Here is a 16578-nt window from a genome sequence, read left to right as displayed (position 1 = left end):
AAAGAACATCAAAAATACTGCTAAGCTGAATGATACTAGTAGTACTTCAAACTTTCATTCATGCATCAATATGAACCTATGCACCTATGTATGTGCCAGCCAACATAAATGTGTCTGTCAATGACCCATGCACCTGGCAAATATGCTCTGATTGGATTGAAATTCATAAAACACACACACACTTGCATACAGTAGTTAGGGTGCTCATACATTCCTTTTATAACCTGTATGTGCAATGGACATTGCAAGGCATTCTGTGGTACTGAATTGCAAATATTAGTAAAGGGCTTCCACAATACATAATCAGCACAGCATTTGCGCACTATCCCTCATTTCTATATCATTATGCACTCACTTATATACAACCTCTTTGAAGGCTTGCACACATGCAACACTGGACACTGAATCACACTATTTGCACATTCACAGTTTGCTCAAGTGCATGCTGCACATGTGCAACTGACGATGAATATCACTGTAACTTTCATAACTCTAGATCAGAATTGCTGTTAAAACTTACCTGACTACCCACAGCCGAAGTACAAAATGCACCAAGGAAAATGAAGTCAGGGAAAGCAGCAAGCTTGGAAGGTGTCATGGCAGATATGATCAAGATGTTGGCTATATTAGGGGTGAAATGATTCTTGAGAATACTTTTCATAGTATGGAGAGAGGGGTATAGCCCAGATGCCTAGAAAATAAGCATACTGGTGTCAATGTACTAAAACAAAGGTGGATATTCAAAACCACAGTTAGTCCAGAGATATCAAAACTTCTTATACTGCGGCCAGTCTAGAGGTATCAAAATCCTGAAACTACAGACAGTCTATAGGTATCAAACCCCTGATCAAACTGCTGAAACTACAGGCAGTACAGAGGTATCAAACTCCTGAAACCGCAGGTCGTCCAGGGGTATCAAACTCCTGAAACTGCAGTCAGTCCAGAGGTATCAAATTTCTGAAATCAGATGTAGGAGTCCAGAGGTACCAAACTCTAGAAACCACAGTCAGTCCAGAAATGTCAAACTCCTGAAACTACAGTCAGTCCAGAAGTATCAAACTCCTGAAACCACAGGCAGTCCAGAGGTATCAAACTGCTGAAACCAGTCAGTCCAGAGGTATGAAACTCCTGAAATTGCATGCAGTCCAGAGATATCAAACTCCTGAGACCACAGGCAGTCCAGAGGTATCAAACTCTTGATCAATCTGCTGAAGTCCAGAGGTATCAAACTCCTAAAACCACTGGCAGTACAGAGGTATCAAGCTCCTGAAACCACAGGCAGTACAGAGGTATCAAACTCCTGAAATCACAGGTAGTCCAGAGGTATCACGCTTCTGCTACACTTCATGAAAGTGCTGAAGAGGGTAATTGTTAAAGCAATACACAGAGCAGTAGGAGAAAGTGAGGTGAGCAATTCACATTCAGATCAGGATGCAGATGTAGTACAACTGACATGATGTTTGCTGTATGAAAGTGGAGAAAAAGCTTGAGATAAGGAAGGAGCCCAATTGAGCATTCCCAGACTTATTGAAAGTATCTGACCAGGTTGCAAGAAAGCTGATTTGGTCAGCCCTGTGATGGGTCAAAGTCCCAGAAACTATGGTAGAATTAGTGCAGGCTATGTACAAGGACCCAATGATTTAAGTATGAACAGTGTTCAGATTTGCTCAGAGTTACATGTGAGAGTAGGTGTGCTTCAAAATTTAGTTCTGAGTCTACTTCTGCTCATACTGGTGATGGACTGCATCAGCAAACAGGTCAGAAGGGACAGATCAACAAATCTGATATATGCAGACAATGCTGCACTGCAAACAGAGTCTGAACAGGAACTTCAGTAAATGATAGGAGACTGGAATACAGCACTGAAGACACATGACATGAAAATGAATACAGACAAGGCAGTAGTCAAGGCAGCAAATGGGGAAAAATTAGGAAAAAGTGAAAACTGAGATAGAAAGGAAAATGGTGGAACAGATTAACAGCTTCAAGTATCTGAAATGCATGACTCAGAAGGGAAGCCTTAATGAAGTGATCAAAGCTAGAATCAGAGGTGTTGTAGCCAAGTGGCACAAAGTATAAGTGGTAGTACATTACAGAAAAATGCCAACAAAGCTTAAAAGTAAACTATACAAAACAGTGGTGCAGCCAGTGCTACTGTGTAATACAGAAACATGAGCAGTAAAGGCAGTCCAGATGAAAAAGCTAGAGGTGCTTGAGACAGGTAGTGAGATGAACGCTTTGGGGCAGATGAAGATAGAATATCAAAGCAAAAGCCAAAGTAGCCCCAGCTGCAGAGAAGGTCAGAGAGAAGATTACAGTAGTTTGTTCAAATGGAAGAAAACCAGAAGGTGATTTGGTGAAGAGGATTTGTGACAGAAAGCAGGCAAGAGAAGATGAGGTTGCCCAGTCATGAGATGGCCGGACTGCATAAGAGGACACCTGCAATAGGTGAGAATGATTGTCAAAGGTGGTAGTTTGAGAGAGGTGGTGTCAGTTGACAACCCCAAACCATATAAAATAGAGAGTGATGATGTTTCTCACATTATTTACTGGAATGTCTTGAGACCCTTTTCAGTGCTGGAGAGAGAATGTTTGTAGTGAAAGTAGTAAGTTCATAATTGTTTGCAAGTATTTGAAGGTTTGAAGAAATGTATTAGGAAGTATGGAAGAAACATATTGCAGCATTTGTGTCAGTGATGAGGAAAAGTGATGTCAGCAAATGCGTCTATGGCAAAGAGTTATGGGTGTTTCTGTGAAACTGGAAAGAAGTGATTGTAAAGGTAAAAGTGATGGAAATTATGTGGTATTAGTTTCATTTGCTTGCATTGGATATTTTAGGGATCTAGTTCTTTCCATATTCTGTCACAAGATGGCATTTTACTTCCATCCTTGCCTGCAGAGCTATAGACAAGGCATTTAGTGCCCTTGGCAATTCTCCAAGTAAAAAGTCCCCTGAAGGCGGAATTAAATGTCCTCCACAACTTTCAGAAACTGTAGCGAGCAACTATACTATGACATTGCTAAAGTTACTAACAAAAAAACCCTACCTGAAGATCATTTAAGCAGTCATAATCTCAAATATATCTGCTTAAATGACTGCTAATAAAGCACTTGCACTCAGGTGACCAACAAAAGCTATTGCACTGATGAATTGAGGGATTAATCAGCAACTCCTCTATGGTGTCAGTCAGACCCCCTGACAGCTTGTGTCTGGAGAAGCCACCCTTTTTGCCTCAATATAGATTTGGTACTACATAGTTGTCTCCTCCAGTACCCATGACACTAGGTGGACTCAGACTATTTGGGACATAAACAGGTGAAAAAACTGTATGCCAACAGGGTCCACCTACAAGAAGAAGAATTTTTTTTGCTTACCACCAACAAGCTTCCCACATCTGATTCAGAATTCATATACAGACAGCATACTTTTCTGACAGAGTACCACAATTATAGCAGTAGCATACTCTCTCCTTTACTGCTATGAAAAATAAGGTCCCCACATGCTCTCTTTAAGAGGGCATATGTTCTGCTGGTTTATGTATCAGATTATCTCTGTCACTGCTGACAACAATCTTTCTTGTGGACTTATGGTCACAGTCATTCAGCTGACACTGTGGGCAGGATTCACGAAGGCTTGCACGGAGTGTAAGAGACGTGTAACACTCCATGCAAGCCTCACGATCCAGGAACAGCCCTAAACTCTGTGTAAGAGACCAGCTAAAACGCCTCTTACACGGACTGGGTGTGGATATGCTAAATACCTCACTTGCAGCCGAAAGGTATGCAAATGAGGTATATTAGCGATCCACGAAGCAGAAACCAGACCGTGTAAGAGACGTTTTAGCTGCAGAAATGTACTCAGTTGACAACTGAGTACGTTTCTGCAAAAATCACAACGGAGCCATGTCAGCTCCAAATAAAGAGTGCATATGTGTCAGGCAGGATGCCAATGGCCAAATATGTGGCCATTGGCAAGGTAACCCGATGCAAAAATTAAAAAAATATAATTTTTTTTTTTCGCCGATGTTTAAACGCAGCGCAGCCCCGCGCAAACGGGCTACGCTGTATAAAACATAAAAATGAAGGTTATAAATCCACAAATGTACATTTTATGCAATACATGGAATGGCAATGCAGGGACCAGCAGATCAAAAGCAACATGGCCACCGTGTAGTGGTAGCTAAGGGGGGAAGCTGAGTCTAAGACATGTAACTAAGCATTAGTAGGCAATCTCATGTAAATGAGGGTTAGGATACTGAATCCCACAGTCACATAGCAAATGAGCACAGTCTGAGTAGTGTAAGAGATACATAAGGGGGAGGAATAGAGTAGGAGATAGGTGACATCACAGGGGGGAATGGTAGAAAGAAATGCAGTTCATTGGAGGTCAGTGTAACATGACAGATGACAAACACAGATCAGGGAAAGAGGAGTGCCACAAGATAAGCATGGTAAAGTCAAGAAATGGAAGGTGTACACTGTAACTTATACCAAAGTTTCTTGCTGGGCGTGCATGCGCACGTGTGCTCGCCATGAAGTGCGAGTAGGGCAGTGTGCGCGCGTGTAAGGCAGACTGAGCATGTGGGAGCGTGGTGGTAGATGTTTAACACTGTTTGCGCTGGTGTGCGAGCGTTTTAACTCAAATAGGCAGATCCTGAACCATGTAAGCATGTGTGCGCGTGTGTAAGCCACTGTGAGTGTGTTTCTGCTGGTATGCACGCTGCTCCCCCCTGAGGAAACAGAAAGGAAAAAGGAAGCAACAGAATTAGTAGGAAGCTAGCAGGGAATACTGCTGGAGCTAGCAGGTAAAAACAATTAGAAGCAGGCAATTACACAGGCAGAATAGTAGCCCGGCCCAGCACTTAAAACTCTGCAAATAGCAGTGCAGGATGTTTCTCTCAAGAGACACTGCAAGACAGGAGTAAGCTATTAGAAGTGAAAACTGAAAAAGCTGAACTCAGAGCAGAAATGTTAGGGGCTGCCATAGCTGTCATAATGAGACATAGGCGACTTGCTGAGGGTGGTGACAATGCAGATGGTGCCAGACAACCCACAGTGAGGAGACGGAAAAGAGTGTACAGACCCAGGGTCACCTACCATGGGTTACATGAGCTGGAGATAGTAGAGTGCTATAGAGTGGACAGAGAGCTCCTGCAGCAAATAGTTGAGCTATGCAGGCCACGCCTCACACACAGAACCAACAGAGGGTAACCCATCCCAGTGGAAACCAAGGTATGTGTTGGCCTAAGAATACTAGCAACAGGTACCTTCCAAAGACCAACTGGTGATATGATGGGGATATCACAGGCATCAGCCTCCAGGGTACTGCACCAGTTCCTGGATGCCATGTCAGCACATGTCAGTGATCATGTATATTTCCCCAATGCCCATGAGGTATTGGCCAGCAATATGCGTCTCTTCCAGCAAATAGCGGAATACCCTGAGGTAGTGGGTGCAATAGACTGCACGCACATATGCATCAAAGCACCAGCCGGTGAGCGGGTAGGGCCTACATTAACCGCAAGGGCTTCCCCTCCATCAACTGCCAGGTCATGTGTGATGCCCAGGGCATAATAATGAATGTGTGTGCTGGCTGCCCTGGGAGCTACCATGATTTCCACATCTGGCATTTGACGCAGCTGTACCAGACATTTGCCAATGGGGACATCCCACACGGACACCTAGTGGGGATGCAGGTTATGCACTGGAGCCGTGGCTGATGACACCCATCAGAAACGCACACACACCTGAACAGGAACGCCATAATGAGGCACATGCACAAACACGTAATGTAATAGAGCGTGTGTTTGGGCTGCTCAAGTCACGGTTCCGGTGTCTGGACACATCTGGTGGAGCCTTGCAGTACACACCGACTACATGTACCCAAATTGTCATGGTATGTGCTATGCTACATAATATGATCTTGCGAAAACAGCTGCAGCAGGACCAGCATAGGGCTGGGCCAAACAGCGCCCCACCATTGCCAAGGCCATCACAGGCAGAGCGTGATTCGGAGGAGGAACATGAGTACAAAGCAGGCTAGCAAGTACGGTAGATGCACGGATGAACCAAACTTGATTAAAAGCGAAAAAAAATCCAGCACCCTGAGCATGAGTAGCAAACATAAAGTTTATTATGAACCAGACCGGTTTCAGCAACTAGCTTTCTTCAGTGGCTGATTTTAAAACATCACAATGAGTCATATATATAGGAAATATAAATTAGGTGACCTGACATCACTTCCTGTATACTCACAATATAGCCACAAAAAATAGAAAATGAGAATTAAATTGATATTTGACAGTAAATATGTCCCAAAAATAAAACATTTACTTATACTTGAAAAATATATTATCTAACTACAACCATCCATGATAAAATAATGTGGAATACCATGTAAATGCTAGTAATTATAATGACAAGCATTCAAAATGTATAATTAATGACCAAAAAATGACCAAAAAATCTTTTAAACATGGTACAATTGTTAATATAATGTGATGAATAACACTGAGTAAATCATTGTAGTTTATCATTAAGACCTGGTGGGAATAAGCCACCTAATTTCACTATCCATTTGGTTTCTTTGTTATCCAATATTTTGTGCCATCCTGTTTTGTACATTCTGTTGCCGACAATTCTGTCAATACAAATAAAGGAGAAATGGGCCGTTTTGTGTATAATGGAATGTTTATATAATGCACTGGTTGGCCTGGCATTTCTAATATCCCCTAAATGTTCAGAAATGTGAATATGAAACTGTCTGGATGTTTGTCCTATATAGAAGGCCCTGCATGTGCATGTAGCTAAATAGATCACCCAGTCCGTGCTGCAACTGGCAAAATGTTGAATATCATAAATCTTGCCTGTGTTTTTGCTAGTGAATTCTTTGGTTGTAAAAACAAATTTGCAAAAGGCACAATGACCACAAGGGTGACAACCTGTTAGTTTGTCCCCTAAAATGGTGGTCTGAATCTTGGAAACTTCCAAGGAAGTGATTTTTTTTAAAATGCGAAAAATATGATCCCAGGGTTTTACCTTTCCTGTAAGAGAAAAGACATTCTTATCTAAAGGACTTGGTTTTATTCCTGGCTTTTTGGTTGACGAAAGTACTTTTGTATTTGATGTTATGAATTTCTGCAGAAAGTTAAATCTAAAAATTTTTTTTGATGAGCAGAATTCCATTCAAAGATCTACTGAATTCAAATTTCTACCATCCAAGTTTTGTCCTCCGATGGACAAACATGTAGCCATATTTCAGAATGCAGTTATAGAGGATTTACATCAGCAGTTAGGTACTGGGTACATTATCAGAAACAATCTAAACATCAATGAACAACAGGCTCTTACAAACCTGAAAAACAACACTGATATTACCATTCTTCCTGCGGACAAGGGTGGGGCCATTGTGGTGATGAATTCCAGTTATTACTGGGCTGAAGGATTAAGACAAGTGTCCAACACTCAGCATTATTTACAGATGCCCATTGACCCCACGCCCAATTTCAAAAAAGAAATTGATGATTTTTTGCAACTCGCAGTTGATGAGGGCATCATCAGTACTAAATCCAAATTTCATCTTACTGTCTAGGATCCAGCCAAGCAATACCTGTATTTATTCCCCAAAATTCACAAATCATATTCTACACCTCCAGGGAGACCTATAGTGTCAGGTATTGGTTCATTGACAGAACCTCTGTCTGCCTTTCTTACTCAATATCTCAAACCTTTGTTACATTATATTAGGGCCAGATTACAGGACACTATGGAGTTTCTTCAGATTGTTTCTGAATCACAGCTCGAAGAGCACTGGATGATGTGCACTTTAGACGTTACATCATTATATACCAGTATACCACATTGGGTAGGGTTAACAGCACTTGAATATTGGTTACAGAAGATTAATATTTACAGTCCTGGATTTAACACCCTATTGATTTGCATGGCGGAACACGTTCTTACCAAAAACGTGTTCTATTTCAAAGGCAATTGTTACTGGCAGATACAGGGTACTGCGATGGGTGCGTCTTTTGCACCCATTTATGCAGATCTCTTCATGGGATATGTGGAAGATCAAATTATATACAACGAATTGCACAATCTATATCTGCCAGATATGGATATCTGGAGACGCTATCTTGACGATTGCTGGCTAGTTTGGAAAAGAGGAATTGAGTATCTCCAAGAATTTGTTGAATATTTGAACAGCAACAAATGGGGTGTTAGATTTACAGTCAGTTATGATACACAAGAAATGGAGTTCTTGGATGTACACCTTTTTCGAGAAGTAGATAATACGCTATGTACCACAGGACACAGGAAATGTCCACAATATAACAGCTTACTACATGCTTCTAGTTTACATCCCAAACATATCATCAAGAACATTCCCAAATCACAGTTCATTAGGATTAAGAGAATTTGTTCATCGAACCATGATCTTAAATGTTGTCAGGATGATCTTTCCAACAGATTTACACAGAGGGGTTATCATATTTCAGACATTCACTCAGCAGTTGGCATGACTGCCAACTTGTCCAGGGATTCCCTGTTATGTTACAAACCCAAGGCTGTTCAATCTCCTGATCAGACACTGAGATTAGTTACCACCTTTGGTAGAAACATCTATCAACTGCAAGACATAATTAATCATCACTGGAACATACTAACCAGTAACAAACATCTAGCATAATGGCTAGATGACAGATGTCTTTTCTCTTACAGGAAAGGTAAAACCCTGGGATCATATTTTTCGCATTTTAAAAAAATCACTTCCTTGGAAGTTTCCAAGATTCAGACCACCATTTTAGGGGACAAACTAACAGGTTGTCACCCTTGTGGTCATTGTGTCTTTTGCAAATTTGTTTTTACAACCAAAGAATTCACTAGCAAAAACACAGGCAAGATTTATGATATTCAACATTTTGCCAGTTGCAGCATGGACTGGGTGATCTATTTAGCTACATGCACATGCAGGGCCTTCTATATAGGACAAACATCCAGACAGTTTCATATTCGCATTTCTGAACATTTGGGGGATATCAGAAATGCCAGGCCAACCACTGCATTATATAAACATTCCATTATACACAAAACGGCCCATTTCTCCTTTATTTGTATTGACAGAATTGTCGGCAACAGAATTGGCACAAAATATTGGATAACAAAGAAACCAAATGGATAGTGAAATTAGGTGGCTTATTCCCACCAGGTCTTAATGATAAAATACAATGATTTACTCAGTGTTATTCATCACATTATATTAACAATTGTACCATGTTTAAAAGATTTTTTGGTCATTTTTTGGTCATTAATTATACATTTTGAATGCTTGTCATTATATTTACTAGCATTTACATGGTATTCCACATTATTTTATCATGGATGGTTGTAGTTAAATAATATATTTTTCAAGTATAAGTAAATGTTTTATTTTTGGGACATATTTACTGTCAAATATCAATTTAATTCTCATTTTCTATTTTTTGTGGCTATATTGTGAGTATACAGGAAGTGATGTCAGGTCACCTAATTTATATTTCCTATATATATGACTCATTGTGATGTTTTAAAATCAGACACTGAAGAAAGCTAGTTGCTGAAACCGGTCTGGTTCATAATAAACTTTATGTTTGCTACTCATGCTTAGGGTGCTGGATTTTTTTTCGCTTTTAATCGGAGGAGGAACAACCTGAGCCTGCCCCAGTAGGCAGAAGGAGGCGTGCCCAGTATGCCCTGGCCTTGGCAAAGAGGCAATGCATAGCACATACACTGGCTCAGTAGGAACCCTGGGAAGGATACCCCCTCTGACTCACTCAAATAATAACAGGGATGCCTAAAATGACACGACCTGCTCACAAACATGTACAGGGAGTGTAATATGTGCATCCGACAGAGGCAGCCCTGCAGCACCACCTGAGGCATGAATGCCATGTGTTAAGTAATGTAACACCATGTACTATATGCACACCTGAGGACCCTGACTAACATCCACCCTCACCAAGCATGAAGCCACAAAATGACGATGGGATGATCAATTGCAATAACTGGCTGAAGTAATGCAGTTAGTCAAAGGGGAGCTAATGTGTTTCAGCCTGGGAAGACATGCGGAGCATGACATGATGCACCACCTGCTAGGGATGGCGTGCACCTATCAGTCCAGGCCCCATGGATACTGGCAAAGGCTGTCAGTACCCACAGCATGTCCTGAATAGGTAAGTCTCAAAACACAAACCCACCTTCATAGGTACCACAAGGGATAGGAACCTAGATGTAACGCTACCCAATGCCAGAAGTCTAAACAGCAAGATGTGTGCAGTGTAAACGCACACAGTATGGAGAATGTTGATATCAGTCCTGTAATAGAAAATTGGGTCAAGGCTCACATCAGCACACTAACACTACCAGGTTACACCTCATACTGTGCTGTACAGCCGCAAAACATGGAACAAGCTACAAAAGGAGGGTGACTAGCAATAAATGTCAAGGATAACCACACCCCCATGTTGGTACCACAACAAGAAGCAGCATGGATTAGCCATGGTCAAATACCAATGGCTAAAACTGCCTCCCAGTATATAGCCTGCTGCAGACTACTGTCCTAATACCAGGAACTGCACCTGGCCTATGTTGGAATACATGAATATATCAAGCCCCCCCAAACCACATTATATTGCTTGACTGAAAATACCCAGACATAGACTGGGAGCATTATACTAGCACCAACACAGTAGGAGAAAAGTTCCCAGAATCCATAAACCAAAATGCCCAGGAACAACGTACCACTCCCACAAGAGGGGTAAGCATACTGGATGTGATAATCAGCAACATGTGTACTGGATGGCAAGATGAGAAGTGTATCCCTCACTGGTAAGACCAGACCATAGATTAATCACACTGGATATACACATCCTGACCACAGTCCCTGCCCAGAAAACCACAGTGAAAAACATGTGTAAAGCATAGGTTGCACCCCTCCAAACCGATGTGGAATCCACGAAAGGCCCTCTGCAAGTGCAGAATATGGGACACACCGCAGAACATGTTATACAGGCATTCCATGAACACAGCCAGGAATGCTTGGAGTATGCAATCACAAATAACAACAAGACACAATGCCATACATGCAGGCATCTGGCATGCTGGACTCCAGCCATTACCAAACCATGCAAGAGAATGAGGAAGCTACTACATGATAGAGCAAACATAAAAAGGGAAGTAATCACTGATCAGTAGTATGGCAATAAAATATTTCCACACATACAATCCACTAAGGCCAGCCACAACAAGTAGAATCTGTGAATCCAGAGGCAATGTGACACCTGCCCCAAGTACACAGACAACCCACAACTCCCCCCAATAAATACAAATATATGTGAGAGATGCAACCATTTATCCAAACCAGAAGCTGAGCTCCCCCAACTCAGTACTGTCAAAACTAGTCAGGAGGAGAAGGTAACCACATACACCACAAACCCAGTCCCACATAGACCTATCACAACTGTAAACCAAACACATAAACACAGAAAAACATTCCTGGAGGCCCTAATTACAAACACACCACACCAACAGAAGCCTCCAAAGCAGATCCCAAGCAACCACAACCTCCAAACATAGCACATGCAACACATAGTACACAAAGCTGGTGTGCCAAACAGTTACAGGCCAGAAGGAGAAACAACATGCCTGATACAGTTGTAATAGGTGTCTGTATAGGCAGACACACTGCTGTCCCACTCACCAGACTGAACAAGGGAAAGGGTACAGTAAGCTGCCTGTAGGCTGCCACAATATGCCACATAACACAAGTACGCAGGCCACCCCAAAGCAAGCAGAAATATGATGCACTCATTGTCCATGCTGGTGTGAATGACCTGAGATGTACCTCTCTGGACTACATGAAAAGAGACATGGATGAGCTCTCTGAGTATGTACCCCAGGCCAGTATGACACTGGCCATTTGCAGCATCCAACCCTCACCAAGAATGATGCCACAGTACAAACACAGAATGATCAGCTTTAACAGGTGGCACAGTTACAGCTGTCAGTCCAAGAGGGTCTAATGTCTGTCTGCTTGAAATGTCATGCATGACAAGCCATGCTGCTGTTCCAGGGATGGCTTGCACCTGTTACCTCTGGGCGTCTGGATACTGGATAAGGCCTTTGCCACCAGGCCAAAAATACTAACCCACCACCCTAGAAAACATAAGTGGTAAGTGGTAAGAAACATAAGGGTAATGCTGACCAATGCCAGATGTGTAAACTGCAATATGCATGCCCCTGAGGCACTTCCCAGTATGGAGAACATCGATGTCTGTGCAGTGACAGAAGCCTGCTGCAAGCCTACTGATAGCACACCAGCACTACCAGGTTATACCACATATCATGCGTTATGGCCCCAACACCTGGGCCAAAACATCAAAGGAGGGGGGGTATCCATATGCAGCACAGACACCCATACGGCCAGGTAACTGACAATGTACAAAGCAGCGGAGACCGCCCATGTGCACCTAAGTGTAGTCAAAACTGCTGTACAGTCTGTAGCATGTGACAGACCACACTCACACACAAGAACCCCACCCAGACATCCTGAAGACACTGGACAGTATGAATGTCCCACCAAATACCAGACAAGGTACTCACAAATTACCACATAGGTGGTAAACCATTATGTATGCAAGGAGTAATCAGGGACCTAGGGACACAAGTCGACAGTAACCTGTCATGTGACACTCACAATGCCAATGTGGCTAGGAAGACTGTCTATATTGGACACCGTATCATGAAAGGATTCATATCTACATCAACAGAGGTCACTGTGCCCCTGTACTGTACCCTTATCAGACCCATAATCTAATACAATGACTCATATGGGATGTACCGTACCTGACACCTGCAGCAGTTCGGAAGACTTCAAAGGTACCCCACCAAGAGGATAAAGGGTGTCAAATATATGTCATATGCTGCCTGGTTGTAGACACCCCAGCTGAATGCAGTCACAGACTGCCTACACAGAGGCATTGTATGTCTGTTGTACAAGGCCATGTCCAACACAGGAGTAATGGACATGCTCCACCACAGGAAATCAAAGCCATTGGGGCTGTGAGAGTGACAGATGTCAGCCTCAACACATAATGAAATAGGATGTGCTGGAGGGACAGATACATAACCCGGAGGCTCCCCACACCCAGAAACAGGATCCCAATCCATGTTAGGCAGAGCCCCTCACTGACACCCCTCAACAGGAATATTGCCAAGTGGATGGATGATCGTACATGTACACTGGGGGTCTTCACTGTGTCACGTCCAGACAGAGGCACAGTAAAGAAAATCATAAATGGCCATAATAGTCACATAGCAAGGGGCGGCGAAAAACACACACACTCTGGCTTAGCTTACTAATGCCCTAGGGTGGATAGCCTAGTATGAACCCATGAACCTATGAAGGAACCATGTTGGGAATTCACAGATATGCTCCGAATCACACAGATATTACAAACAACATACCAAACACACACACATATTGCCAACATACAACCTGACAGGTTCAGTGCAAACCCCCCTCCCCAGAACGCAAAATATCTATCCCAGCAGACTGCTGGTCCCCTGACATTGCAGATGCTGAGGTAACAGCCATCATCTGCAAAGCAAAACACACAGCAGCAAAGGTATGTGATGGTGTCCTGGGCTGAGGCCAACATGGACTCCAAGAATAATGGAATGCCAAATCACACTACTGCCCAATGTCAGCCTTACCACAGGATATGTACCCAAAGAGCAGTGTACAACAACAGTGGTCCTTCAAAAGAAAGGTGTTGCCTGAATGGATACTGCAAACTACCACCCCAGGATCCTGACAAGCTTGGTCTGCACAGCTATGGAAAGGATCAGTATGTACCGCAGACATAAAGCTATCGTGGACCTACTGACACCGGACCCTAGACAGTGTGGCTGTCGTAACTGCAGATCCTGCCCCTAAACATGTTTGACCCATTTGAAACAGTCATTAAGGTCATTGATGAGGGCAATGGGGTCCACACAGCGTAGCTGGACAGTGCATAATCTTCCAGACAATACCCTACGAGTTCAGTATGGATATGTTCATCAGCTTAAATATATACCCCTATGTCAGTAGAAGGGTTGCAAACCAGACCAAGGACAGAACTGACATGGTCAGACATGCTGCATCCATGTCAGACTACAAAGCAGATATGAGTGGCATCCCACAAGGCTTGGTCCTGGGACCCCCCCCCATTCCGTATATATGTCCCATAGGTACAGGCCAACATGGAAGGACTGTGACTGAACATGTATGCAGAGGAGTACAAACAGCCCACCATATCCGACCCCCAGCTGACACAAGCAACCCACAAAAGGGCCACCTAGAAACAGACAACTGGAGCCATAGCCATGTCAGCAAGCTAATTGCAGAACTGTGTATAGACAACCACTGTGGGATATACAGTAAGTGCCCACAAATGACCACACAGGTGTTAACCCATTACGTACCTAACATGTAATGAGAGACCTGGGGACACAAGGTGATAGATATCCTGCATTGGACAAACATGTGGCTGTAGTGTTTGTAGAAACATACCATATACCCACCCAATCATGAAGGTTGTCAGATGTAGATAAGGGGAGGTCACTGTGGCTCTGCAGTCATCCTTCATCAGCATCACAATTGACAACAATAGCCCCTGTGGGATATACCTCAGCAGACACCTCCATCAACTGTAAAGTCCACAACAGTACCCCACCAGGAGTAGTAAAGAGCATGAACAGATGCCATGTGTTGCCTGAGTAAACAAACTGCAGCTCCACACACTGCCATACTGCCCACCCAGAGGCAAGCTGTGCCTGATGTATGAAGCCATGTCCAAGTTGGAATCAATGAACATGCTGCACCTTGTACAATCTGAATGGCAGTGAGCTATGCACATGAGAGACCTGAACCCCAGCACTGACATACATAGGACAAGCTGTACAGAATGATCCATAACACAGAAGGCACCCCCACTCTTGAGTAAACTCCGAGTACAGGTTAGCCAGAGAGTCACCTATCGACACCTGTCAAGAGGAATCCCGATGAGTGGATGGGAGATGGTAGGTTAACCCAGGGTATCACTGTTATGTCAGAGGTAGATGGAGGCACAGTATACTAACCATGACATATGTCATGGCAAACTCCAGTTACAATGTGTGTCGAAGGACAAACACACTCTGTGACTAGCATCAGAAATGGCCTAGGGAACATCGCTAGTGTTTGCTAATGTCCACCTATGTTGTGGAATACACTACCAATGTTGGACAAGCCTGGTGTAGGTAGTCCATATCTGAACATAATGCAACATGGTCATATGTGCACAACTGGCCCCTACACAGTCTGTTGTGCTCACTATGAAGATGTCAAGCAGTGATAGGACTAAAGCCCAGGATACTGTCCAGCACAGTGAAAGTACTGAACCAGTACACTATACGGTACTACAGTGTTAGGTCATTATGAAAGGATGTTGACAACTGTATGCAAAGTATCCCATGCAATCCCTGCAGGCACAGTATAATCCCTGTTGTGGCAGACACAAAGCAGTTGGCCAGTTAGTACACAACATGACACCCAACACACAACCATAAACGTGACATATTGTTGAAGTTCACACACACCCAAATATGTGGTGGACTTCAGAGTTCAGCATATGAAAAGCTCACACTGGGCATGCTCGCACACTTTGATAAATGAGACATATTTCAGACAACATGCCATGGAAAGGCTGAACTGGGCATGCTCACACACTTAGGCCATATCTCCGTTTAGCAGTTGGCCACACATATCTAGTATTTGTACGTGTCATTCCAGGAACCAACCACAACACAGCAATCTGCCCAGTGTACACAGTAAATGACTACAGAGACATAAGTGATATAGTGGATCGCCCTCATATTCAAACATCTTCCACAGATACACAAGTTGTCCATAGGAACAGGGAATGCTATGGCAATAAAGACCTGCAAACAGTCTAACAGCACAACAAATATTGTGCATCTGACAATTGAACATATGGGTGTAGAGGTCAATACTAGGCTTGTTGCCCTAGGGAATGACAGCTTAGCCAGAGTGTGCTTGGCATCTGCATCCCCAGTACAGTAGGCTACTGTGCCACTGTAAAGTAGGTCACATAAGGCAATGTGTGAGGCTAGTGAGCTGTGCCTCTGTCAAGCAGGGGCACAGTGAAGATCCCAGGGTTTGAATGTGCTAAGCCACAGCCATGTTGTTGTTGTGTGCTGGAAGAGGGTTGTTGAGGACCTCTAACAGTAAGTGGGCATCAATAACAGACTGAGGGGAGCCCTATCTGCATTGTCTGGACAATTCCACTGTCAACACTGTGTTGTGATGATTATGTGGGAATGAAGTGTCGTGCCGGTGCTGTTCACAGATGTCCTCCCTCTGTGGGCTACAGCTCTGCAATGTATTAGCTCACTCTGTCTGTTGAACGGCTCATATATGGCTGGTGTACACCTGACAGGTGTCTTGTTGTGGAGCAGGCATGGGTATATGTGGGACAGCATGATCAATGCAAA

The sequence above is a fragment of the Protopterus annectens genome, chromosome 6.part1, assembly GCF_019279795.1.
Source record: "Protopterus annectens isolate FY-2018-M chromosome 6.part1, PAN1.0, whole genome shotgun sequence".
NCBI classification, from domain to species: domain Eukaryota; kingdom Metazoa; phylum Chordata; order Ceratodontiformes; family Protopteridae; genus Protopterus; species Protopterus annectens.
This window is presented reverse-complemented; position numbering follows the sequence as displayed.